Source organism: Telopea speciosissima, chromosome 9, assembly GCF_018873765.1.
Source record: "Telopea speciosissima isolate NSW1024214 ecotype Mountain lineage chromosome 9, Tspe_v1, whole genome shotgun sequence".
NCBI lineage: Eukaryota > Viridiplantae > Streptophyta > Magnoliopsida > Proteales > Proteaceae > Telopea > Telopea speciosissima.
The window spans coordinates 6,582,623-6,610,508 of record NC_057924.1 but is presented as its reverse complement, the minus strand read 5'-3'; the positions used below and the strand labels follow the sequence as shown (position 1 = coordinate 6,610,508).

The window sequence follows — 27,886 nt, the reverse complement described above, 5'->3', positions numbered from 1 at the left end:
AATCTAGTCCATTAGTCTAGAACGTTTGATATTAATTTCAGGAAATCTAATGATTAAAATGCCCTTATGATAAAAATCTCTTAAAATTAAAGAGTAAAATAATCAAATTGCACTCATCTTTCTCAAATCGTTTAGGATTTAAAACTGAAAATCGATTTGGGGAAAATTTACAGTATGGCTACCGTCATGCCCATCTTAGTTAGTACTAAGATGATGGTGCAAAGAAGTGCTTTCATGGACTTGTTGATAGCTGTGATAATCTCTAGGCAGATAAAAGCTACAAACCAATGAAACCCATCTCATCTCTGCCTTCCCATTCTTTTTCCTCCTCTCTCTGTAGCTCTAACATGAGTTTGTTATACGTTGGACTTGCTTATTTTCTGTGGTTTGAGTTATGCAGCCAAGCTTGGTAGGGTGAATCCAAAGGTTCAAGATTGGTAGCTGAAGGAACCCTAGATGTTTAGGGTAAGATATTTTATTGGTACTCTGAGACATAAAATTAGGGATGAGATAAAATTTCTCTTCTCACATGGCAAGGTTAGACCAGCCAAGGGTACAAACTTTTTGTTGTCGACGCTTAGAGTGCTAGTAACATCGACATTCCAAACCACAACCCGGCAGTGAACTTTGACAGTAAATGGCCTCAGTTAGCTAACGAGGGGAGAGGGAGGTGGCGATTTCACAGAATCAGATCCAAAAGACGCCATGTCAGGAGATGGTAAAGCGGGAAATTTGGGAGCCTCAACTTAATAATCTAGAATTTGTTTCACAGTTTCAAACTAATAATAGATCCAATGATCCACTTTTCTGCAAAGGTTTACACCATCAGCCCATGTTTTATTTTCTGCAAATAATGGTTTAAAAAAAAAGAGGTTAAACCTTGAAGTCTCGGGAGCAATTTGGTCACTTTACTCTTTAATTTTAGTGGGTTTTTATCATAAGAGTATTTTGGTCGTTAGATTCTCTCAAATTAATGCTAACGTCTTAGACTATTGGATTGGACTAAAATGTTACAAAATTTGAAAAATAGGGGTGTAATTGAAAATAATAAAGTTTCACAGGTACATTTATACACATGGGCAATTTGAAAGGGGCATTTGAAAAAACAAACCAAAAAAAAATCATTGAAAAACAGTGATGGTTACATGGATTGAGGTATCCGATTTCGTATTGGCCAATATGTACCCATATCGATATTGGTTGCACTTGATACTAATACAAATCAAGAATAGAACCGGTCCATTTTTCTAATTGGTTCTATTATTGAGATCCAAAACCATTTAATAATAGGTGGGGTAAAGTTGGACCGGTTTTGGTTCCTATTTGATTCTAAGTACTATTATAGTGTCTCAAATTCTAAAATTTTTTATCTACACATAAAAATAACCAAATATTTATTTTTTTAATATATAAATAATTAAATATCAATTCTTAAGTAGACAAATAATCAAATATTCATCCCATAAACACACAAATAACCAAATAGTCATTTTGTTTTTTGTAAAAACCAAATATCCGTCTATAAGTATATAAATAAATATGAACCTCAACAACACAGCTGCCTAGCGCAGTTGATGAGCTACAAAAAAAACTTCTCCGGCTTCTTTCTGAGAAATTCACCCACTTGGTAAACTCCATGCAGATTTTGCTCTTGCTGCATTTATAATCTCAATCTTCCTAATTTTCTCTCTAACTTAGGCGTTATCCCAAGAGAGCCAACTTGGTCAAGTAGGATATCAATTGGTCGGTTTGGTTAGTTTTGATCAGTTATTAGATTAATCCGAAACCAAACTATTAGAAAAGTTTTCGGTTTTGATCCATTTTGGTCTATTTTTATCATTTTATTTAATAGATTTGTAATCGGATTACTATCGGATTTGATTTGTCTGGTCCAATTTTGGATTTACATTGTATACATAAGGAAACGATTATTATTGGGTTTGGTCCAACCTTGGTCGGTCAAGTCTTGGTTTCGATTGCTGCCGGTTTAATAAAACCTACCCTAAGCTTCCAAACTGATAAGAGTTTAGTTCGGTCCTAGCTGAATCGATTGATTTCAATCAGTCTAATCGGTTCTAGCTGAACTTTGACACCCTTACAAACAAGCTTACAAAATCTATAAACAGTTTCATTATTTTTTTTTCAGGTATAGAATTGGAAACACTAAAAAATAGTCCTAAATGATAGCTACTTGAGTGGAAATTTCTTTGGAAATATCCTATCCACCCTAAGTTTAATTTTTTTGGTTAAAACCTAAGTTTGGGTGCCTACCCTTGTTCTATATACAAATAATCAAATATTTATTCTTAAATATATAAATAATTAAATATTCATTCTGAACCATAAAAATAATCAAATATCCATCCATATACACAAATAACCAAATATCCATCTATAAGCATATAACTATAAGGGTTTTTTACAAATGCCTCCCTGAAAATATCCATTTGTCCAAATGCCCCCTTACAACTTTTGTAATTGTAAACTCTACCTTATTTTAAACAAATTGTAGCATTTTGGTATTGTCCGTTAAGTTGGGATGATAGACGTTAGTTTTAAGGAATGTAATGACCAAAACGCCCTTGTGACAAAAATCAATCAAAATTAAAAAATAAACTGATCAAATTGCCCTCATCTTCCCCAAATGGTTTAGGGTCTGAAACTGAAAATTGAAAAAACCCTAGATCTATCAAAAAACCATGTGCAATCTCAAAGAGATCATTGCTGGAAATTTTATTACTTGAACTCTTATAGAGAAAGCTAACACAGCAACAGTGCAAGAGAAAAACCCCACAAACAAAAATATGAAAGACCATAAACAAAGGTTCTCCTCAATCATGGAACAATCGAATAAAAAATCCGAACGAAAATTAGAATAAATTCCTGATAATCCAATTGATTCCTAGCTTTTAACATACCCGAACGAAAGCAAAACTGAATATTTTGAATTTCATTCCTCAGCAACGAAATGGGTTCCAAGTACTGGAGAAGGGATCTTCAGAGCACTGGGAAATTTTCTGGAGGGAAACAGGAAACTGAATGTTTCAAAGTTTGTAAGATAATCGAAAAACAGCAGCAGACAAAATTGGGGAAGATGGGCTTGTATGCTCCATGATTTATTTGTTTTCTATTTAAATTTGTAGAGCCAAGGGCTCCTCACGATTTATTGAATTGGGGACCAATTTGAAAAATTTATGGTGACCCAGTTCAGCTTTCGTCCTACTGTAGAAGGGTTAGCTGGAAATTGTTTTTCTATCACTAAATTACTTAAATCATCCATTAATGGGTTATCCCTCTTGTGTAGTCTGCATCATGGGCTGATTTTGATTTCTTGAAGATCTGTTAATGGGTTATCTTTTCCGTGGATTGCATTATGCTGCTGATGCATTTTGATTTCATAATGGTCTTTAATCTTTTTCTTTTTACCCATTTCCAGCCACACACAGACAGTGCTTGGTTGAGGTTGTAGTTGCAACATCAATGGTGTTGCTAGTGTGTATTGAAAGAGACTGCTAGACTTCTATAAAACGATTGAACATCCACTGTTTTTCTTGATTTTACAACAAAAAGGAAAAGGAAAGAGGGTTGGTGAGGTTGAACTATTGAAGACGGGAAGTTCTAAAAAATCCCAAATCAAAGAAACCCCACTCTACTGGAGTTGAGCATACCAGATCCCCTGGATCTTCACGTCCTTGGGAGTCTTTGCAAAAGATGGTTTTTTGGATAGATCTAGGTGTTTTTCAATTTTCAGTTTTAACCCTTAAACCATTTGGGGAAGATGAGGGTAATTTGGTCATTTTATTTTTTAATTTTGGTTGGTTTTTGTCAAAAGGGTATTTTGGTCATTACATTTCCTAAAACTAACATTTAATGTTCCAAATTAACGGACAAGACCAAACTGCTATAATTTGTTTAAAATAGGGGAGAATTTACAATTAGAAAAATTGTAAACGAGCATTTGGACAAATGGGCATTTTCAGGAGGGAAAAAATATATGATTAAATGTAAGTTGGAAATAGGTCTTTTCCGTTCGGATTGATCTTTCGGTTTCAAAACCATAGGGAGACCCGTCCCAAAATGACCCGACCTGTTTACTAAGTGGTTTCAAAACTTAGATTTAAAAACAGATCGATAACTTAATGAGTGGGTGATTTTGGTTCTTATTGGGTCGGTTTTTTTGATTCCCAAATCTAGTCTTAAATTGACACCCGTAGATGGTTGGTAGGCTTGCAAAATCCGTGACCATCTTTGTCATTTTTTTGTTACGAATCGCAAACACTAACATGTCGTTTGATAACAATTCTGCTCTCAAAAAATACTTTTGATCCATAAGTACTTTTTCTTAATTCTACTCATAGATTGTAATTATAAGGAGTAGATTGGCACTTGGTAAGCTGACGAAAAATTGTTTCCAGGACAGAAAAAAAAAAAACAGAATGATATTTGGCCAGCACTTTAATGGAATCACTTCCAACACGAATCGATATTTACTGATTTAGTTATTTTCAATAGGCATAATTATGAAAATGCCACCGTAACATCTTCCTTATTTAACGACCATAATTTAAAAAAAACAAATGATCATATGCAAAAGAAGTACGAGTAGATAGACATGCCTATGACCAAAAGGATATCCATGATGGACAAATCATACACCAATGCAAACATTTTTTAATTAATGTAGAGACCTATTTATAATTAAAGGGAAAATGTTCTCTGTGTCGAGGGCGTAGCTGACACATGGGGATGGGTGCAATGATCATCCTACCCCCCTGAGTGGCAGACCCATGTGTCTGGGCGCAGCCCACACTGCGGCACAGAGAGCACGAGCCCTTAAAAAATTGATATTACCACATATCACAGTACTGGACTAAGAATAATGTACTTATGGGGATAACTACATGTCCCCTAAGAGCTTTCATTTGAGAAAGAAAATTTTTGATAAATAGTTCTAGGAAGTGTTGAGGGAATGAAGCAAGGGTAGAAATGTGTGGTGGGCAAGAATGACAAAAAAAATCTTATGAGCATGGATGTAGGGAAGTTTTTGATTATGTTTGGAAGGAGAAAAAAAAAAAGATTTGTAAAAGGTTAGAGAAAATTGACATGAGATTATCAGTTAAGCTCCTTGGTAGGGGTATCAATTGGTCCTGTTCGGTCCGATTTCTATACAGTTGAATCGGTTTCGTTGTGGGTATGGGTGAATCCAAAACAAAACTAACAAGGGAGTGTTTGATTTCGGTTGGTCGGTTTGGATTCAGTTTATTTCAATTTCCTCTTATTGATTATCAGTTTGATACGGGGATCGGTACGGTTTACCATGTATGTATACATAATTATAGGAAACAAATTTTTTTTAACATGATTTTCATGTTGGTATTGATTTCTTATAAAAAAGAGAAAATTACTTGGACACCTCCTGTACTATGGCCTAATTACTTAGTCTTCCCAACATTTGAAACAATTACTTGAACACCCCCTGCGGTTTACCATTTCTTTCAAGTAGCCCTGTCCATTAGTCAGTCAACGTTACCATGGGTTAAATATTTTGTAAATGTCTAAACTACCCTTAAGGTGAGTGAAGTGACATATTTGCCCCCATTCTCTTTCTTCTTCTTCTCCTTCCTCCTGCAACCCAAAAAAAAAAAACCAGCAACCATGGCTACTGTTTCATAAACCATTAGGGCATCTCGAAGATTAAGCCTGAAAAGTCGAATCGGAATCAAAGATAAAAGCTTTGTTTGTGGCTCTCATGGCAGTCGTCCTCGCTGTCTTCTCCTTCATTAGAGATGCTATCGCTGCTGATGCTCCGGCTCCAAGTCCTACTTCTAGTGCCGGACTCGGTGCCGTCTCCGCATCGGTCACCGCTGCTTTCCTTGTCTCTTTCCTCGCATTCATGCTTAGATCGTTCTACCAATAAACGATTGAAGATCTCGTACGCCTCTGAATCTATTTTCTATTATTCCATCTAAACTACTCGGAGACTAACGGATCAAGCAATGGATGAAACTAAACCCCCACAGTCCCACACCCATGTCCAGGGGTTGGAGCTTCATTCCGTTTTTTTCCTGTTTGACCCATAGATATAAAATCAGAATCGAGAAGGCAAATCAAAATCGGCCGAACCTGATCCTGATTCTTGTTGTTCTAGAGCAAATGATCCATACAGGTTTTCTAGGGTTCAGGCAAAAAGAATCTGGCCAATTTAAACAAATTCTAGCATCATATTGGAATAGGCTGAACCCTATTCAGATACCGATTCTTGTTTTAAACCCTGGTTTTACCCCAATTCAAGACTCAAGGACTCGGGCAATAACAACTGAGAAAGGCAGATTCCATCAGATATTCAATAAACATCTTACACCATAAAATTACACCCATTATAAGTGAGAGAGAAAAGGCAGAATAAACAAATGCAACCATTGCACGAGTTCAGTGCAAACATTTAATCTACAGGTATATATAATGTAGAACATGGAAAACAAAACAATAGAGGGAGAGAGAGATTGAAATGTTTTGGAAGCTAAGACCGAGTGGCGTTTGTGGTTTCCAATATAAGTGGGAAGGGACCGTTGAGTTTGGTGCAATTTATTCTGGGTTCAGATTGAATCCAAAATCAGGGAACCGCAGAGTTCAGGTCTCAATCTCTCGTAGTATCTTCACTCACAGTCATGGCTGTCTCTTTTTTTTTTTTTAGGTTGCAGGAAGAAGAAGAAGAAGAAGGGTAATTTGGTAATTTTAATTTTATTGTTTTCTATTGAATAGGTGATAAGGTTAAAATAGACATTTTCATTTAAACACTAACAGCAGACTAACACCGTCAAGTTTCGAGGGGTGTCAAGTAATTGTTTCATACGTTGGTAATCGTAAGCAAAATGGCCATAGTATAGGGGGTGTCCAAGTAATTTTCTCTATAAAAAGAAACAAACATTAGCAAAAAAAATTGATTTCTTATCAGTTCTATATCATTTTGGTTTTGGTTTCAGTTCAGTTTTCCATGTTCAATGCGGTTTTCAGTGGGTCCAATTTTCAATTGGTTCCACAATATTCCAATCCAAAGGCAATCCAATAAAACCTTGGTTCCGTTCGTTCGATTTGATTTAGGCTAATTCGGATAATTTGGTTCGGTTTCACCGACTCGGTCCACATTTTGACACTCCTAGTCCATGGGTACACCTCCAGTCCTCCCCCACACACCCAAACAGGCAGCTAGGAAAGGAATAAACAGGATGAGCCTTTTTCCCCATTCTCCTGTTTAGTATTGGAGTGGATATCCTTCTTTGACTTATTGCAAGATTGGAGGAGAGAGGATCGACAAGAATTTTTAGGATCAGAAAAGATAAATTGAGTTTTAACCAATTTTTGATTTTGCTGGAAGTATTTTGTGAGGCATCATAGACCAAATATAAATGGCAAAATGTTGCAATCTTCTAATATTCAAATTAGGGTGAAGAATATATTCAGTTTCACACTCATTAAAATTCCATTACATCCATCAAAGCAAGTCATTACTTCTCCACTCGATTGAAACCATCACATACTCTTTGTAAATAGGACAATGTGGATGCAAAGAACAATGTGGTGTTATTGGTGAAGCTTGATTTTGATTCAAAATGTGCGGTTGAGATCTTCGGAGGGCTATTTCAGCCTCGAAACGATCTCGGATTGCCAAAAAATGGCGTACATCCCCACCAAAGGCTGGGTGTTGTGTTGGGTTCGTCGAGATTTTCGAAACAGTATATTATGTGATATACGTTATGTTTTGGTCCGACCCTGTCCGGTTTGGCAATTTCTGGGTCCAAGGGTATTCTTGTACTTCCTTAGGTTAGGACTTCTCTATATAATGTTCTTATCTCTGAGAGGGCTGTCAGAGAGAAGTTTTGTAACATCTCCAGAGAATAGTGAAATTCGTTCTGTTGCTCCGCCGTGGATGTAGCTTCCATCTTGGGGGTGAACCACGTAAATCCTGTGTGTTTGTGTGTGCTTGTTCTTCTCTGTTTTTTGCTTTTCTTTTGCAAATTACCATTCTGGACGTTGTTTTCTTAACATGTGGATGATCATAAAAAGTGCAGACACAAACAATTGAGGAAAAAATTGCAAATCAATATGGAGGAAAAGCTAGCTACTGTATCCATAAACTTCAATAGTAATGACAGTCAGATTGACAGGGTAGATTCATTGATATGATCTAGTTTCTTCAATAAACACATAGGATGATCATAAAAAGTACAGGGAGAGAAACAATTGAGTTAAAAATTGCAACTCAATCTGTAGGAAAAGCTAGCTACTGCATTCATAAACTTTGATAGTAAGGATCCGGATATGCAGTCAGATTGAGAGGATAGATGCATAGTATTAGTGAAAAATCAAAGTAAGATCCTGAGGAAGTATTTACTTTCTTCCTGAATTATTACGACATGTCAAGAGAACTGTAATATGTGCCTAAAAACTGATGCCAACATGATACAGGAAACATGGCAATATCTTATTGTATGCCTCATCTTTCACAATGTTATCAACCACATCCACAACATCAGAGATGAAATAATACAAAATGAAAATGAATGAAGCATTAACAACAACTTTCAACCCATTAATAAGCAAGAAGATTCTTGTTTGAATGAAAAAACTTATAAAATATATACAAACCTTACCAGTTTTTCCAAAAAATGAAACTGAATGAAGCATTACCAAGCAAAGTTTAGAATTCAATTCCAGAATATAATACATTAACATGTAATAAGCTACAGATCAGTACAATTCATCAAGCACTAAATCTATTGGAATAAATCAATGAAGTTCGAACTTCCGTAGATTCAAGAAGAAATCATTTTTTTGTAATCACACTTTATATCAATTTCTCATTTCCAGTATTTCATGGTTCAAACTTCAAATAAACTAAATAGAATATTGGTACTGTAAAGGAGAAGGGTTCTATAAGCTAGACTAGTTATGTGTAACTGTCAATAAGTCCAGAATCTTCTAGATCTATGTACATTCAGTTATTGTACAAGCCTGTATATACTGTAACACTTGATTAATAAAATGAGGAAAATACATTTTATAACAGGCACAACACCATTCCATTGCCCTACCTAAAGAAGTAGTTTTGCCAACAGATCTTAAATTACAGGTTATCCTCCCTCCACTTCTACTTCACAGTCGGGAAAAGAAACAACCAAGGTAAGCATATTTCATATAGAAAAAAAAAATTCAAGCAAATTTTAAGGCAATGAATTGACACAAATCCTGTGTGAAGGGAAATAGAAACTGCATCAGCATTCACACCCATGGCCACATCCTGTACAACACAAACTCTTGGTCATCATACATTCTTACTCTTACTAGTTTCTGTACAATTGCCCTTGTAGTAACCTTAATTTTTTGATGGTTAGTAAGCATATGTTTAAGGCACTAATGACAAACAGTAGCAAAAAATACAAAAAAAAAGCTGGACTAATTACAAACAACAGCACAGAATAAGCAAAAACAAGCTGGGACCCTTGAGAGAATTCATCTTCCAAGTAGATAGTTTTCTTCATTATGTCACAGAAGCTCAACCTGCAAAATAACGACTGGTTCTCTATCATTAATCAATTATCATTAGCGGCTTAGCATCATTCCACATGGGCATAAGGTCCTTTGTTTCTTCTTCTTCTTCACTTTTTGGTTCCATTTCAGCCGGCACCAATGCTTTGGAAAGGGAAAACCTACTTGTTCGGGGTCCTCCTCGTCCTAACAGTAACAGGTTTTTGTGCCTCAACTGATCCTCTTTTTCTTTTCCTTGATGCTGCAATGGGCTCAGGATCTTTGTCCTCCTCAATATCACAACGCTTCCCCTTGCTGAAATTGGCTTTCTTAGGAGCAAATCCTGGTGGAATATCACCACAGCTGTTCGGTTTACTCTGTTCCTCAGTCCTCCTTCCACCAAACAAGGTTTGCTTTCTCCAATGTGAATATCTCTCTGTTTCACAACGCTTCCTCTTGCTAAAAGATGCTTTATTGGGAGTAAATCCCAGCAGGTGTTCAATGCTCTGATCCTGTTCCTGGTGTTCAATGCTCTGTTCCTGTTCCTGGTTTCTCATTTTCACAGCTTCAGCCTGCTGGTTTACCTTGATTTCACAAGGCTTCCTCTTGCTGAAAGAGGCTTTCTTGGGAGTAAATCCTAGCAGGTGTTCAATGCTCTGTTCCTGTTCCTGGTTTCTCATTTTCACAGCTTCAGCCTGTGGGTTTACCTTGATTTCACAAGGCTTACTCTTGCTGAAAGAGACTTCCTTGGGAGTAAATCCCAACAGGTGTTCAATGCTCTGTTCCTGTTCCTGGTTTCTCATTTTCGAAGCTTCAGCCTGCGGGTTTACCTTGAAATCCTTCTATGAATTCTCCCTTTTCTCCAAAAGGTCCTTGATCGCCTCTTTACGGACTAACATAGATTGCTTCCACCAATCCGAGTATCTCTCTCTGCATTCTGCTTCTATGAATCGGCAGCGAATGTACAGCCTCGGGTCCCTCACATGGAGATCATAGCTACTCCATGCATTTTTCCAGTTAGAATTGGCTGGGGAAATATGTCCTGGAAGATCTTGATCGATCCCAAACTGTCTTGCCACCCGATGTGGTAGATACTGTTCTATATGATCTAAACCAACGAGCCCAGAGCTCCTTAAACATCGAACAAAGGATTGCAATTCATCATCATCGAGCAGACATCCATCATTTAGTAGCTCTTCCCTCTCCTTGTAGAAGGAAGGGAATCGCCAGTTGTTAACACCAGATACGTAAGGCCGCCATTCGAAATTATCAATCTGTTTCAGAATAGACCTCACATGTGGAAGCTTCAATTTGAATCTAGAGTATGAGTTGCATTTTTGCCAACGACCCACCCTGGGCTCCCCAGGGTGCAGGGGATGAGGAGAATCACTCGGTCTGAGAAGAGGAAATCGTTCCCAAGCCCACATATGTAACAACTGAAACGGAGAGCAAACAGTAAAAGAAGCAGATTTAGCAACATGTACCTGCTCATATATGAACCGAAGGTCCTTGTAAAGACTGGCGAGAACTGCGGGTGCAAGAGCTATCCGTGTCCCCATCGACAAATGAATGGCGACAGAGAAGACATTTTTCTCTATTACTGATTCAGGGTGAGAAGGAAAAGAGTATGTGGACAACCAAAAGGCTAGAAGAGCCACATGCTCAAGCTCAGACTCTCCCACGGCCTTTCTACCCATGAATCGGTTGATCCAAGCCAAATGATTCGCCTTTTTAGCTCTGTTTTCGTTGAACTGTTTGTGCTCTGCACTCAACTCCTCCTCTATCTTCTTCAAAGTTTCTTCTATGAGAGGAGTAGTGACAGGTTGTCCAAGAACAGAGAACCTACCAAGAATCAAAATATCCTCCAATGTCACAGTGGCCTCACCCCATGGAAAAACGAAAGTATTAGTCTCTGAACACCAAAATTCTGAGAGCCCAAGAACTAATTCTCAATCTTTTTGGATTTCATAAGTGGAACTAATTATTGCATCGTAAATACCAGCTTTCTTCCATGTAGGTTCATGATGCTTCGCCAAACGATCGACCCATTGCTTCCACTTTCTCTGTGGCTGTCTGTAACCCCTAAACAGAACCTCCGAAGGCCATTTTGTAAGATTTTGAGAAATCGTTTCAGATAATAGAGGAACAAGAGGCAGTGACGCTGCTTTTTCAGGACAATCAGCACAAGGCCTGAGGAATCTTCCAATTCTGAATGTTGGATTCCCACTGCTTGAAGATACCATCTTCTCCTCTCTCTCTTCTGTAAGAAGATCTTCAATCGGCATGTTTGGAGAATATGGAGAGCAAGAGATAGAGGGAGAAGAAATGAAGGGAGGATGGAGTTGGAAATAAAACTAATAGGGGGTGGGAATAGCGTAAGAATGAGACGAAGAGGGAGAGACTGGAGGGGACGAAACGAAAGTTGTGGAGTTTTGCAGGTTAAAGATGTTTGCTTTGGTTAATAGTAATAGCAGAGAAGCCATTGTGGTACTGAGTTCTGGACTGACTTTGGCCGTACTGTACGTCAAGATGTGTAATTCAGGAATCGATCTCTGCCGACTCCGATTCAGATCGAATCGGAATCGGCTTGGAAGGACAGAAATTCGAGAAATCTCGAGGTGAATATGTTGATTCAGAACGGCAAAAATCGGAATCAACCCCGATCAATTACGATTCGAATCGGCCGATTCCCAATCTGAATATCTGATTACCAATTTTTGAAACCCTGGTCAAAGCAATTTAAGTCGCTACTCATAGGCCAAATGGCAAACCACTGGGTTTGAAAAATCCGGTCGGGTCAGATGGCCTATTCAGATCAGAATTGGCTAAGGTTAATCTTGATTTCGGTTGATCTAGGATTTTGTATGAAAACTAAGTTTGTTTTTTTCTTCGATTTCTACTAATTTTGCCCGATTTCAATCCAAAATCCCGATTCTTAGATGAGCAAGGCTAATCACCTGGATCTATAATCAAGTCAATCTCCACTAAGAATTTTGATCAGGGACAAGCTGTCAACTATCACCAACGATGAAAATGTTGGCAAGAACACCATTCCTTGTTAGTTTACTCTAATATCTCATCATACATATGATAATAAAAATCATATAAAAAATTATTATTAATTATTTAAAAACAAATGCATCCAGGTTACTTTTTAGGAGATCCTTTAGTTTTTGTTGTATAAATATATGAACAACTAATGATTATACAAATCGTTTCATCAAAAAAAAATTAATGATTATACAAATCTTCTTTGATTCATAGGATCCCTTAATTCTATAAGGTTAAAACTTTATCATGCACATTACGGTCCATTTAAGGAGGATACCTCATCGTGATACATAGAAGAATAAAAGTTATATATTGATAGCTTGGACCACGATTTGTTTTGGAATTTTCATCTTGAATGTAAATTACTTCAGGGATTAAGTTCAGTATAATCATACATCAAGCTAGAGTTTAATCATTTACTTGATACGTGACAATCTAAGCCAAGTGAGAGAATATTAGTTAAAGTGGCCTTAGTTGCCACATAAGCCTAACTGTTCGCAAATGCTAACAAGTGATTCGGTTAGTGTAACTCTCACAACTTCCTTGATGAGAGGAGTTGAAGACGTTACACAAAGTGAAATACTTAAGAATCCCCTAATTCCACCGAAAATATTGAGTTTGCCCCATTGAAGACTCAAGCTTGAGTGAAATTCGGTAAGTTTGAGAAGTGAAATCTATTATCTTGTAGCAGTTCCTCATTCACATATTGAAGAAAACTGGATCTTTATCACCTCCAGTTCTCTGTCTGACCCAATTCCCCAGTTCCTCTAACAAGGGGGTGCTAGAATGACCACCTTACCCCTGCCCAAATACTTTGCTCAGGTGGGGTCCACCACCCCCTTTTAGAGGAACTGAGAAACTGGACCGGACAGCAAACTAGAGGAGATAATTTTCCCCACTGAAAGCTGGCCATCTATTTAATTCCACATTAGATGACCCTTTAGTTTATTGGCTTTTCTTTGAGAGAAAATCTTTATAGAGATGGGGGAATTTTAAGAAGAATAGAAACCCTAAATGGTCAGGATGATTTGTTAGTTTGTCCATTTGATAGATGGGGAATTGATAGGCATGATGTAAAAATTTGGCAGCCCATCTAAATGATAGTCATTTTGCTTTAATATAATTCCAAAAATTAAAATTATTCAGTTTTTTCAAACAATTTCTGCTAAGCAAGTAAACATTGGTTGGTAATTTTTTGTTTGGTGAAAAGATATATAAGTAAATACCTGTACTTGATTTGATTCACAAAAAATATGGTTGAGGATCGCACCCTTAAACATGGAAATTATGCTGTTTTCCGATGTAGTTAATGATCCACCATCTTCGCGCTATGCATGGTTTCCCCTTGATTCCTTCAATATAATCAATACTATTATTGCAACATATGCCTAACTGTTTGGAATTAGAGGATTCTTAAGTGTTTCAGTTCTCAAACTTACCGAATTTCACTCAATCTTGAGTCTTCAATGGGGCAAACTAAATATTTTCGGTGGAATTAGGGGATTTTAAGTATTTCACTTTGGGAAAAGCTGTTTGTAACCAAGGTGGTTACAACATAAGATGTAACCTCTCTTTTATGCTCATCAAAACATTTATTGATATTGTCACATTATGGATTAAATTGTCATTTCTCTTTTGGTAGATGGTAGGAAAAAATGTTAAAAGTTTCTATTATATGGGCATTAAAGTAATTTTATTGTCATATACATGGCATAGAAAGAAAGTAACTTGCTAGACTCGCCGGTAATAGCCGGAATATGCAGGTTTCTTGTAACTTCCTCTCCCTCTCCGGTGTTGGCTCCCTCTTCCCATCCCATCCATGTACAACTCTACACATTACCTCCTCTGTCTCCCACCCTTTCCTTGACTCCACCAACCCCTGCCTCTGTTTGCTGCCTGCCCCAACCCCATTTGCAACTACCCCCTTCCCTGACAACCGTGGTGTTGAAGAGAGATCGCGTGACGGCGTCTGTTGTAGAAGGAACCGTTGAGAGCACCCAATGAATGATATCAGTAAGAATTTTTCCTGTTACTCTCCATTTCAAACTTAGACAGCTTCCACAACCGATGAATTCATGGATTTTTCCTATAAGTTTACAGAAACTTGCAGAGAAGATATGTCATAAAAAGAAGATGGGGAAATCAATAGACTGAAATCCCCTTTTCCCATTTATGTATCTGCTTTTCTCTTCATGCTTAAAATTTCTGTACCTCCAGAGAAGCAGAAAAAAAAGAAGAAATAAATTCCAATAGGTTTCGCATTTAGAAAGATTTAGATTCCTGAGTATGCGAGCACTCAATTTCACCTAGCCTACATAATTAACAGCGAGCAACCTCAAGATTTTAGTATTTTAAATATTTCTTCTGCTCATGCTTTCAACATAATTAGCAGTGGTAGTGGTGGTTCACCTGTAGTAACAACGCAACCACTACGGTAGATCAATGGTCTCTCCCATTCTCGGCCCTCTCCGCCGATTTCTTCGAGACCCTCAAACTGGGTATCATCATTTTCTTTCTGTCTTGAGGGCCAATGCTGTTGCTGATTTGGATTTTAGACGTCCACTGGTGGTTCCATTGCATTAGCAACTCAACTGTTTGTTTGTTCACTTTAGCAAAATAGGCTGCTACTCAGTCTCCTCAATGGCCTACATAAATTTAAAAAAAAAAAAATTGTGAGATTTGAAGACCTTCAAAGATAGAAACTTGACCACAAGCTCTGAAAAAGTGGAACAGAGAATGAAAAGAAATGGCAATCGGTGATCGAAACAAACGATAATTTGGGCAATGTTTCTTCTAATTCTTCTTACCCTTTTTTTTTTTTTTTTGGTAGAATCCATTCTTCTCACCTGAATCCATGGTGGCCAAGGGGAGGGATCGCTCCGGCAAGTTTATTCGATCAAACAATATTGAGTTGGGATTTAGGGGCTAGGTATACGGAGTTCCTATTCTACCCTTTAACTAAATGGATTTAACATATTTAAACAACCTGATACTTAAAAAGTACGAAATTACTTTATTTACCTATCTATTGAAATTGGAATCAACTACATTTAAGGGTATATAATGTCCGGTTACAAAGTCTGTTTGTAACCTGATTGGTTGCAAACAGACTCACCCTTTCACTTTATGTGTAACTTCTTCGACTCCTCTCATCAAGGAAGTTGTGGGAGTTACACTAACCAAATCACTCGGGCTTATGTGGCAACTAAGGCCACTTCAACTAATATTCTCCCACTTCGCCTAGATTGTCACATATTAAGTGTTTTACACCGTTTGTTTCGGTGTAAAATTTTACCTGAAAATTTTTACGTGGTAAATTTTACATGTTGAAAGTGTTCTAATATATGTTTTTTCATGGCAACAAATATTAGAACACTTTTCAACATTTAAAATTTTATGTCTAAAATGTTTTGAAGTGAAAATTTTTAAGTTACGCCAAAACAAAGATAGGAGAAATAGGTCTAACCCAGTATTGTTATTATTATTTTATTTTGAGGAAAGGAAAGGATTTGAATTAATAATAAAAAGAATAGATTACATTTACAACAGATTTACGTTCTCAAATACAAGAACCCAAAAGCATCTCTAGCAATAGCATTGCTGAGATCTTGAAGGAGCGAAGTGAAATCAACAAATAGCTAGGAAGAGAAGTATTACAGCCTTGATATAAGATATGCGGTCCAAATCGCTTATTTGTACACAAAGACAAACTGTATGTCCAAAAAGATAGGAATGAGATTCAAATGCCACCAACTTTCCCATGGATCTCGTGTTTTCTTAGTAATAAATTGAAGAGCACATTGAGTTCGAGTAAACCTTGATTCTAATATACCCCCATTTCAGCAACCACCATTAGACGAGGTGTGAGAGAGGCCTTTAAGACTACTTTCTTCGTAAGCACCGTTTGTTTCGACGTAAGAGTTTACCTGTGTAGCAAATTTTACTTTGCGAATGTAAAAGTTTACATCTACCCAAAAAAAAATGTAAAAATTTACATGTTGAAAACTTGTTCTATTGTTTAATTCTATCAAAAAACAAATATTGGAACACTTTTCAAAAACTTTTAAAATTTTATATCTAAAATTTTTTGAAGTGAAATTTTTGAAGTAAAAATTTTCAGGTAAAATTTTACGTTGAAACAAACAGAGCTAGCAAAGAATTCACATTTAAAATGGTTTTGACTTAATGTGGATCTACCTCTATACTACTTCATTAGACAATAGAACTAAACAACACCTCAAATACACACTTCTTTGAGTAGAGTCTGATCAAATAATCGACTTGGTAAGATCAGCACCTCCACCCAAGGAAGAAAGAGGGTATTATAGTCCCGACCTATAACTCCATAGCCAGCTCCATCTGATCTCTTCGATCCATCTATATTGAGAGCAATCCAACCCAATACTTGAAGAACCGTTAGAATGATTGTCTTCGGATGTCAATCGATCAAAAACTAAATATACAAATATCTATTTCTATATAAGTATAGATACAACTAATTAAATATTCATTCTCAAACATAAAAATAATCAAATATCCAACCATACACAAATGACCGAATATCCATCTGGCAAACAAATAAAAGAAGGAAAATTTATACATACCTCTCCTGAGGTGTCACGTATCTACAAAAACTGAACCGACATCTCTATTCTCATCTTTCCAACTACTAAAATGAACTGTTGGTGTGGAAGATCATAAGCACTGTTGTGCCTGTAACTTGCTTTCCGCTCCACAAAAAATTCAAAAACTAAATGAAGGAATGAAAGGAATCACGATGAGTTCAATGGCGCCTATTTCAAATTTGAAAAGGCAGAGAATAACCAAAACAAGAACTTTTGACGCCATGTTCCAGAACAAACAAATAGAAAGAAAATATAGAATTAGTTTTGCTACCGTAAAAGCAAGATCTTTCGGCTTTGTAATTACAGGGAGGCGATAAACCCCAAACCTCGAATTCAATTGGAAATAAAACCGGAAGCCCTAGAGTTAATCTAAGCAGAAATAAAAGGGAAAGAAATCTGGGCACTTACATTGCTGCCTTTCCAGGCCTGGTGAGTCCTGAGGTTCTTGGAGCCATCGTCTCCGGCGGGGGTGCTCGGATCGGAACCCTGAGGTGGAGGAACCACATACATTTTCTTGCCCTTATTCTGCCTCCAAATCCCCAACTATTACTTTTAACAATTAAGAGGAGGGAGCAAAAGGAAGAAAAAAAAAAATAAAAATGAAATAACAGAAATCAAAGAAAGGCTACGGGAATCTATGACCCTCTGATGCGTCAAATTATCTCTGACAACGAGAAAGAGTCGTCGAAGGCCATGGAAACATTATCATATGATTTGGCCAAGGTTTCCTGGAAATAAATCCAGCTTTCAGATTGACGGTCATGGCTCTAGGTTAGGGTTTAGAAAATTAGGAGAAGACAGGGAAGAAGGTGGGGGTTTCTAGATGGCAACGCGGATCAGAAAAGGAGGGTGAGAGCCAAGAAGAAGAAGAAGAAGAGGACAATGATGTCATTCCATCCTAACAGGAACAACTAACGACATGAGTGCATTTGTTAACTTTTTTTTGAGTAAATTACTCCCCCCTCCCCTCGATTATGCTTTAATGACAAACCCCTCCCCTGGGTATTGCGTAATGACTCTCCCCTCCCTTGCATTAACAAGATTCTATCAACCGTACCCATTCCGTTAAAAATGACTGTTAAGTGATGACATCACCCAAAATATTTTCATTTAAACCCACAAATACCCTTATGATTATGATATCCCAAGATTACCCTCCCTAATGCCCTTCTTCTTATTTACCGAAAAAAAAGTGCCCTTCTTCTTCTTCTTCTTCTTCTTCTTCTACCTGCAACGCCATTTGCCTCCAACCCAGATGAACAATCAAACAGCACCAACTGGTTTCCAGCTTATGAACATGGTAAATCAGCTTCCACGAGCACAATGGCGGTCGTTTTTCAGCCGGAATAAGGCTTACACCTCCATCGAAGCCTACCTAAGCACCCATTCCTCCACACAAGCCAAGCGACTCAAAGCCGATATCACCACCAACTCTGCAAAACTGGTTCTCAACCTTGATAACCATGAGGAAGTCACCGATCATTTTGAAAGGGTCAAGATCTGGTGGAAAGCCCATGTCTCCACCACCAACCGTCAAAACCCTTTGTACGGCGATAATTACTCCGAGAAAAAGCGTTCTTTTAGGCTCTCCTTGCACAAGCGCCACAGAGATCTCACATTAATTCCGCCAAAATTTATTGGTCAATTTTGAAGAACATCCAAGAGATGATGGAGCAAAGAGTGAGAGTTTCTTCATTGGAAGAAATTTTTTGGGGGCAAGGGTTTGATGGTGGCAAAGGTAGGCTTGGGAATATCATCGATAATTTTGGCAAAACTTTCTTTGAGAAGTGCTTCGGAAAGACTTAGACAGTGAGATGCAATCATCGTCTACTGGGAAGAGCATTAGATGATGTCTCATTGGGCAATGAAAGTTTGCAAGCGATCGTGCTTGAGAGTGCTTCTGTTTTGCTCGGTTGAAGGGCTCGCAATGTTTCCCGAATTTCATTCCCTGAAGAAGATTGTAATATCATTAACTCAACATAAGATGATGTGTTCTAAAATAATGAAAGCTAAACAGTAAAACCAACTCACCCGCATTGATCTCAAATGTGAAAAAAAGAAGGAAGCTAACTTATTCGAGGGAATTATATGCGATTAACACTCCCACTCGAACCTACATAAACCTAACTTACTATCTTCTCATTAAAAAATCTCATAAAATTGGAGCGTTACTACCCCAAGATCGACAAAGCTTGGAAGAGGGGTTACTTGCTGTACGGCCCTCCAGTGACGGAAAGACCACCATGATCGCCACCATGGCAAATCTCTTGAACTACAACATCTATGACCTCGAACTCACCACCGTGAAGAACAATACGGAGCTGCGAAAGCTCTTAATGAGACCTCCGCAAGTCCGTCATCGTCATCGAAGACATCGATTGTTCGGTCGATCTCACCAGCAAGAGGAAGAAGGAGAAGGAACAGGAGAAGAAAGTTGGGGAGAAGAAGATGACAGGGGAACAAAAGCAAATTATTGGACATTGTCTTCCGATTGTTCTCCTGTTTTCACAATTCGAGTTTCTCTTTTCCAGCTTTGAAGACGATAGGGAAAAGAGAAAGAGTAGAATGTTTTAAGACACTAGGGTAATATGGTCTTTTCGAAAGACTTAATCCTCAGAGGGTAATATGGTTTCTTACTAAAACTTAACTTTCAAAGGGTAATATGGTCTTTTCAGAACACTTAACAGTCATTTTTAACGGAATGGGTACAGTTGATAGAATCTTGTTAATGCAAGGGAGGGGAGAGTCATTACGCAATACCCAGGGGAGGGGTTTGTCATTAGAGCATATTCGAGGGGAGGGGGGAGTAATTTACTCCTTTTTTTTTTAAGTAAGGGGCATGAGTAATTATCTAAAATTGATGGATGTTTTTGTAATTATGTGATACCTCAGGAGAGATACATATAAATTTTCCATAAAAAAGTAACCTAAATGCTTAAAAGAAAATGTTCATTACTAATAATACCAATAAATTAAAAAAAAAGAATTATTAACGTAACAAGGGTATCTTATTTATCCAAACATAACAAGACACCTACTACCCTCTTAAAACTACAATTAAGGACACAATTGAAAATAGATTTATAAGAATAATTGAGTGAAATCACATTCATTGCCGAAAAGTCAAAAAAGCCCTAGAATTGTAACTAAATTTTGTTAACAGGGGTTAAAATGTAATTGTGCATCACACATCTTCCCCAAAATCATCTGCACAACATCTATCGTCTCCTCGGACATGAACCAACCCAACCTCTTTCTCTCTTGTTTCCAGCGGAAAAAAACTAAAAACTCAAACAAGATTTAGTGACCTTTCCCCAAAATAATCTACTACCATCTCTCGTATCTACCGATTGTGGAAACTACTGAATGTAACGATGCCAAATTTCTGATTTACCATATCGATGTTATATCTCTCGAAACCAAATATTTGATATGGTGACTATCTCATTGAAGGAATACAGAGCGCACAAGGAATTAATGGTGGAGAAGGTGATCCAAAATTGGATTCGTTTCTAAGAGGATCGGTTCAAATCCCCATGTACCATGCATATTCCCCAACAGCGCTGATGCTTCTATCGATGACATTTCAAGTTGATCAATTTCAAGCTCAACGCTGCTGCTACTGCTGCTTCGAATGGCTGATCATGCTATCGTTGACATCTGAGTTGGATATGGTCCTTCAAGCCTTTTAACCTCCCTCTCCCACTCTGGCGGCACCCCAAAACGGAGGGCTGATCATCACCACTGATCTTCCATTGTCGTGGAGTATTGGTCACCATCCTCTCTCTCTCTCTCTGTTGCAACTCTCGGAGACGGCAACCCAACCCTCCTCTCTCTCTCCTGCAACTCTCCTCCCTTCTCTTTCTTAATTTGCAAACAAAAATTAAAATTCAGATCTGAGTTGTCCGATTCGCAGAGAATCAACAAACTTACAATAAAAATTTGAGAATCAGCAAACTTAAAACGAAAAATTGATCTTGTGAACTAGATAATCTCTCTTACAGTCTTACTGCTTAGTATTGTGATAGGTCAGACCTTTCCTAAGAAGAGATTAAAAGAACCAGCAATAACAAAGCCCAATGGAAAGAAATCAGAAAACCCAGTAAAGCTTAAAGGATTCCAACCCTTTTACAGATCAGTGGAAGAAATCCTACATTACGTGAAAGACCTTGCCTCATATATACATCCAAAATATGTAAGTGAATAAGACCCTTCAAAGTGGGACAACCAAAGAACAGTGGGACTGAGAGGAAACCAACCTAAGTTCAAAAAAAATTGAAAAATGTTATCAAAGAACAGTGTTGTTGATGATTATTTTGGCATTTTTTTATTTATTAACATCAACAACACCAAATATATGATAAAATGTAGGTTTTGAATAGGTCTTGGCGATTCCAATTCTAGCTAGTTCCAAATTGATCTTTCGATTTTGAAACCATTGGAAGACCCTTCCCAAAACGACCTGAACCATTTACTAAGTGGTTTCATAACTTAGATTCAAAATCAAATCAATAATTAATGTGTGGGTGATTCTGGTTCTTACTGGGTCAGTTCTGGTCCGATTCCCAAATCTGGTCATAATGAGTAAGAACTTGAGGGAGTACTACTTTCTTTCAGAATTATTAAGACATGTCAAGTACTATAACATATGCATGATACAACAAACATGGCAATATCTAATAGTATGCCTCATCTTTCACAATGTGATCAAACACATCACAAAATAAATATCAGAATGAACATTCAAGAATTATTTCACAGCTTCACGTTCACATCTATCCACTCTCATTCAATCCGCCTATTAAATTTGAAGCTTTGGAGGATCACTACAGATGCTGCCTCTTGTCTTTTATCTTCTTCTTCTTCAAGCTGCTCTTGCCATGCACCATTCGTTGTCCATTGTTACCCCACGTTTGTTCTAAAGCACGCGTGCACACACACACAAATGATGATCTTAGATGGACAATAGGTGATACCATTGAGATCTTCAAAGGAGAGTAACCAAAAGTTGATCCAAAACAAATTTCATCATTTGGCCAACCACCATGACAATCTTAAATGGGCAAGGCTAATCTCCTCTAAAGATTTTGACCGCTGTCAACCATCACCATCAATGAAAATGTTGACAAGAAGAATGTCATCCCCTGTTAGTTTACTCCAATATCTCGTCAAGAATAAAAATCATATAAAAATTGTTATTATTCACAAACAAATGCATCCAAGTTACTTCTAAAGAGACCCTTGAGTTTTTGTTGTATAAATATATGAACAACTAATATTCATACAAAACTTCTTGATTCATTGTTTTTCACAGATAATGTGTGCCGTCACGCTAATTGCATCCATTATGTGTTAAGAAATGCTAAACTGCTTCGAAGATGATAGTCCTCTAACGTTGGGCAGATGAAAATGAAGATTGCAAAAGTAGAGCATGTTCTCAAAACCAGTTTTAGAAGACCTTTGTGTTTGGTTATCGAAATATTAAGTTTTCCCAAACATAGGAATTGTACAAAGTGTTTCCGTACAATCGTAACACATGTTATATGGTAGATAAAAAATGGGGAAAATTACATGATTATCTACTATTGGGTTTTCCTTTACAAAACTGTCTATCTTAGGTTTGAGTTTACAAAACTGTCCAATTCAGTATTCCACCCCTCAATTGTTTACATTTTTGGGTAATTTACACATACCACCCCTGAGGTTTGACGAAAGGATAATTTTACCCCTTAGTTTTGAAACATTCTGCGTAACCCCCTGAGATTTGCAAACAGTAACAAATAAGCCCATTCCGTCAGTTCATGACTTAGTGTTAAAAATAAGAGGTGAACTGATAAAATTACCCTTACAAAAAAAGGGGAAAAAAAAAAAAAAACCTGCAACTCATCTTCCCCAGATCGATTGGGGAAGATGAATTGCAGGTTTCAAAACCCTTTCATTCGACCTGATACTTCTAGTTCCAAAATCTGCCATTGAAGGCATACAGAGAACCATGGCTGCAAAGAGCAACTCTCCCCTGTGCTATACCTTCTCTCTTACTCTCATTCTCCATTCTCTGTGTTCTATCAGTCTCTCTCTTCTTCCTCTTCTTCACAACACATAAACATTACTTTACTCCCCCTTCACCTCTCATTTCCTCTAGCAAAATCCCCCAAAATCCCAACCAATGCATCAAAGTCTACGTTGCAGAGCTCCCCAGATCACTCAATTACGGTTTGTTAGACAAATATTGGACCATGAAAGGTGATTCCAAACTCGGCAGTGATGTCGACAATGAACTACACTCTGAGCTTTCTTTGAAAGGGAAGCTAAGTATGATTATTGGAGCAGTTGTTACTGCACAGAACTTCAAATGAACCCACGATCTAGAGCGAACTAGATTCACTTACAGAACAAATCTAGGGCAACAAATCCACGATCTTATCAAATTGCACTCTCCCCCTCTTTGTTTTCATAATAAATCTCCTTGGGGAGCTATTGCTGCCCTTCCTTGATCTGAAAAAATAAAACCCACAATCTTATCAAATTGCACTCTCACATCACCAGAGAAAACCCTAACTAAACCCAAATCCTAGATCACTAACAAATGAAAGCAAAATGAACAAACAAAATCATATTTCTAGACGGAGTCCCTGCCACCATACCATTTCTAGTCATCAGTACCATGAATCAAGTCCACCACCTGCTTCTGCCTCTCATAATCGTCATTGCCAATTTTCTTTCTGAACGCCCCCTTCGCCATACCCAATTGCATTTCTACACCAAGGGTCGCAAAGAACGGCACAAATATAACATCAGCTTCCGCAACATTTAAAACCCTCCTCACAAAAGAACGTTCTCTAAATTCCTCGGTAGTCATCAAATCACCCAAGATCCAGTACTCCGCACTATACTGCTTGATCAATGGGTTCTCCGAATATGTTTCTCAGGTGGAGGAGAGTGGGGATTGTGACTTGCATGGATGGGATTGTAGAGGGGTGGGAGCAAGTGGGCTTGCAGGAGGAAGAAGAAGAAGAGGAAGAAGAAAGGGAAAAAGATATATGGAGATACATGTAGCTTATCTTCCCCAAATCGATTTGGGGAAAATGAGTTGTAGGTTTTTTTCTTTCTTGAAGGGTGTTTTTGTCATTTTATCTTTTGATTTTAACAGTGTTAGTCATAAACTGACGGAATGGGTTTATTTGTTACCGTTTGTAAACCTCAGGGGGATACGCAGAATTTTCCAAAACTGAGGGGTAAAATCATCCTTTCATCAAACCTCAGGGGTGATATGTGTAAATTATCCTACATTTTTTTACTAGTTTACCCCCTACCTCCCCTTCTCCGATAACCTCTACGGCTCCACCCCAAGCCCACAAACCCCATTTTTCCGTCCCTATCTCTTTCAAGTCCTCCCGCCCCTGCTACACCTCTCCCCAACAGTTGCCACCCCTATCTCCCTCCTTGTCGCTGTCATTTTATGGTTTCACCAGCGCCCAGTGCCCACCGCCTCGGCAAATTACGACCCCATCCTCAGCCTCTGTGTGTCACCGCCCTGCCATTGCAGCCAGCCCCGCTCATGAACAACAATAGAGGAAGATGGTTTCAGGGTCAGGGATTTGCGCTCAAAGAATGGTAGTGGATGCACACCATCACATGCTTGTCCACATCGCTTCGATCCTAGCGATGGAATTTTTCTGTAACCCGCGACATGGAGATCTGCCTTTCCGGTGGTCTCGTTCAGCGGATAATGAAGGACCTTCGTTTCCTCAAGAAAAGGATGAACACGAAGACCTCTCATGGGCCTATTTTCCGTGTTCCTACTAAGATCCTCTGGAGGATGGTTATCCCAAAGGCTCTCATGTGGGTTTTCTTCTTGTTCAAGTCGTGAATCGCCCAAAATATCATGACTTTCCACAACAAGCTTTACTAATAACAAAAATAAATAAATAGTCAGTTAATTTGAAGTTGAAAAGGTGTAAAGAGAGTAAATCATAAACCAAATTGTCCATGCCATATAACAGGTAGAGGCCTCGTATATTTGGTCCGCATGAATGCGTCAAAAACCAGGAAACTGCTATTGAGATTAAGGAGAGGGGTAGGGATGTTGCAGGGGCTGGGCTGGGTGGGGGAAAGGGGTAGTTGCAGCGTGGGGCAGGATTACAGGGGGTGGGGGTAGCAAGGAATGGCGTGGCGGGGTGGCGAGATTGCAGGGAAGGGAGGTGGGGGTGTGGGGCTACGCAAAGGAATGGTGGTCGCATAGGGGTGGGGGCGTGAATGGCAGGGGCGGTGTGTGCGATGGAGGTGCACAGGGGCGGTTTGCGGTGGACTGGATTGTGAGATGTTACAGGGATGGGTTTGACATGGCTAGTCCAGGGTGGAGCGGGGCAGTAGGGGTGGGTGTTCGGAGAAGACGACAGGGTGGGGTGGTGGAAGTGGCGGTGGTGGTTGCTGATGCAGCTGCAGTGGCATGGAGAAGACGATAGGACTGGTGACACAAGGCTGGTACAGGCAATTAGGGGCAAAAGGGTCAAAATATGTAAGAAAGTGGAGGAGAATCACTATTTTGGTTACTTTTGTAAGCTTAAACCCAAAATTGGGTAGTTTTGTAAACTCAAACCTAAGGTGGACAGTTTTGTTAAGGGAAACCCAATAGTAGATAATCATGTAATTTTCTCTGAGCGGGGAATGTTCACGTACGTGATGACTCAGCCATTTAGATGGAACATTTCCACAGAATGGATTCCATCTAAATGGCTGTGAATCGTTCACGTATGTAAATATTCCCTCCTCACCACAATCCTTGCTAACTTGATAAGCTTTACGAGATAAAGTTAGTCCTTTAAATTGACCATGAGGTCAATCTAGAATTAATCATAGGGTAAATCATGTAAGGTTAAAACATCATCATGTACACATAGATTGCTTCCACCAATCCAAGCAGGTGTTCAATGCTCTGTTCCTGTTCCTGGTTTCTCATTTTAGTAGCTTCAGCCCTGCGGGTTTACCTTGAAATTCTTCTTTGGATTCTCTCTTTTCTCCAAGAGGTACTTGATTGCTTCTTTACACCCCAACATAGATTGCTTCCACCAATCCAAGTATCTCTCTGGGCATTCTGCCTCTATGAATCGGCAGCGAATGTACAACCCTGGGTCCCTCACATGGCGATCATAGCTCCATTTTATGTGGTCCTCAATATAATCAAATTCAGTCTTGTTCCAAGATTTGATGTCATGTTGAACAACTTTCAGCTTCCGACAAATCCTAAACATGACTGAACCAGTATGAGAACTTTGCCATGCCTTTTCAATAACTTTCTTACAGTTTGGATTAGTCATCTACGTGATTGGAAGGGGTGGCAACTTAAAGATTGAATTATCAATTGTTTAGGATAGTGCAGTAAGGTATTGCATGGTCTGGTCTATAAAATAGAACCTGGGAAATGGATTGATTACTTGCGATTGTTGCCCATAGAATGATTGTTAATAGAATGACAATGATATCGATAAAGTGCAGAGCAAATGAACAATAGTATGCTAGGCAGAATTGAATTTGGGCAAAAATTAAAAATGGAATCACAGTATTCAATCTAGGTATAACAGAAAGTAGAAATTAAACTTGAACAAAAGGCATGAAGTGACCTGAATTGCCCCCAAAAAAAATAGTGAATGTCAAGCACAACAGCAAGACCAACAGTTGTAAGAAGCATACAACAACAACAGAACTAAAACCAAGGCAAGAACACTGAATACGTAGAACAGCTTTCTAGACCTATACTACCACTAGAAGTAAGAATATAGTGGCTTGAACTAGGGAGTTTCACACCTCAAATCACCTGCTTGAACTCTGCCTCTTGACTTCTAATTATAAATGGGAAAAAAAAAATTACAAAATTTGGGTGGATTCTTGACCTACCTAGTGGGTATTTCTATTTCAGCCCATTATAAGGGTGGGGCCTAAACAAAATTACAGTCAAACCCTAAAACCTAATCAAACTATTGACAACTTCTCATATTTAGCCTGATAAATTTTATAATTATGAAACGCCAAAGTCTCAAAAACCCTATGGGATGGTCCTGCTTCACATTGATATGTCTGGACTGAAATGAAATAATTTGATTCAACAGATGAAAGAAGGATAGGAGTTCAGGTTAAAACTCATAATTTGTACTCAGAAAGGAACTTAAAAGAACAACTACAGTGATAGTTTTCTCCATTCTTTCTATTTTCTGTCATCATCAACACAACCCATTCCAGTCCATTAATACTAGTAGCGTATCTGATGCAGAAATCGGGTCACAGTACAGTTAACTAGAAAGGGACGGGCATATATGGAACAAGAAGAGTGAAACTAAAAGACAAAGAAGGAATCATGGGGAAGGAAGAGTCGTCTTCTTCCTTGCGTCAATAACCCATGATGACGGAAAACCAGAATCATTGCAAAATTTCTCTCAATATTCTGATCCAATCGAACTGAAATTTGGGATTAGATAGCAGCGATCTTAATCATCTATCAAACCCGACCGATTAGTATCTCTTGATTTAACATAATTTGATGAGAAATAGATACAGGGGGAAGTTTTAGTTCTAGTAATAGAAGAAGAGGGAACCTGTGCCCAAAATCTCGAGCCAAACCGATAAGAATAGCAGAATGCAAGTAATAGAGGAAACAGAGAATCTCAGAAGAGGGAGGGAGGGATGTGAGA

General features: G+C 38.2%; 1 pseudogene; it reads right to left on the bottom strand.

Annotated features, from left to right (window-relative positions):
* Positions 1 to 10,351: 10,351 nt before the first annotated feature.
* Positions 10,352 to 11,846, bottom strand: LOC122640746 (annotated as a pseudogene).
* Between the last annotated feature and the right edge of the window lie 16,040 nt (positions 11,847 to 27,886).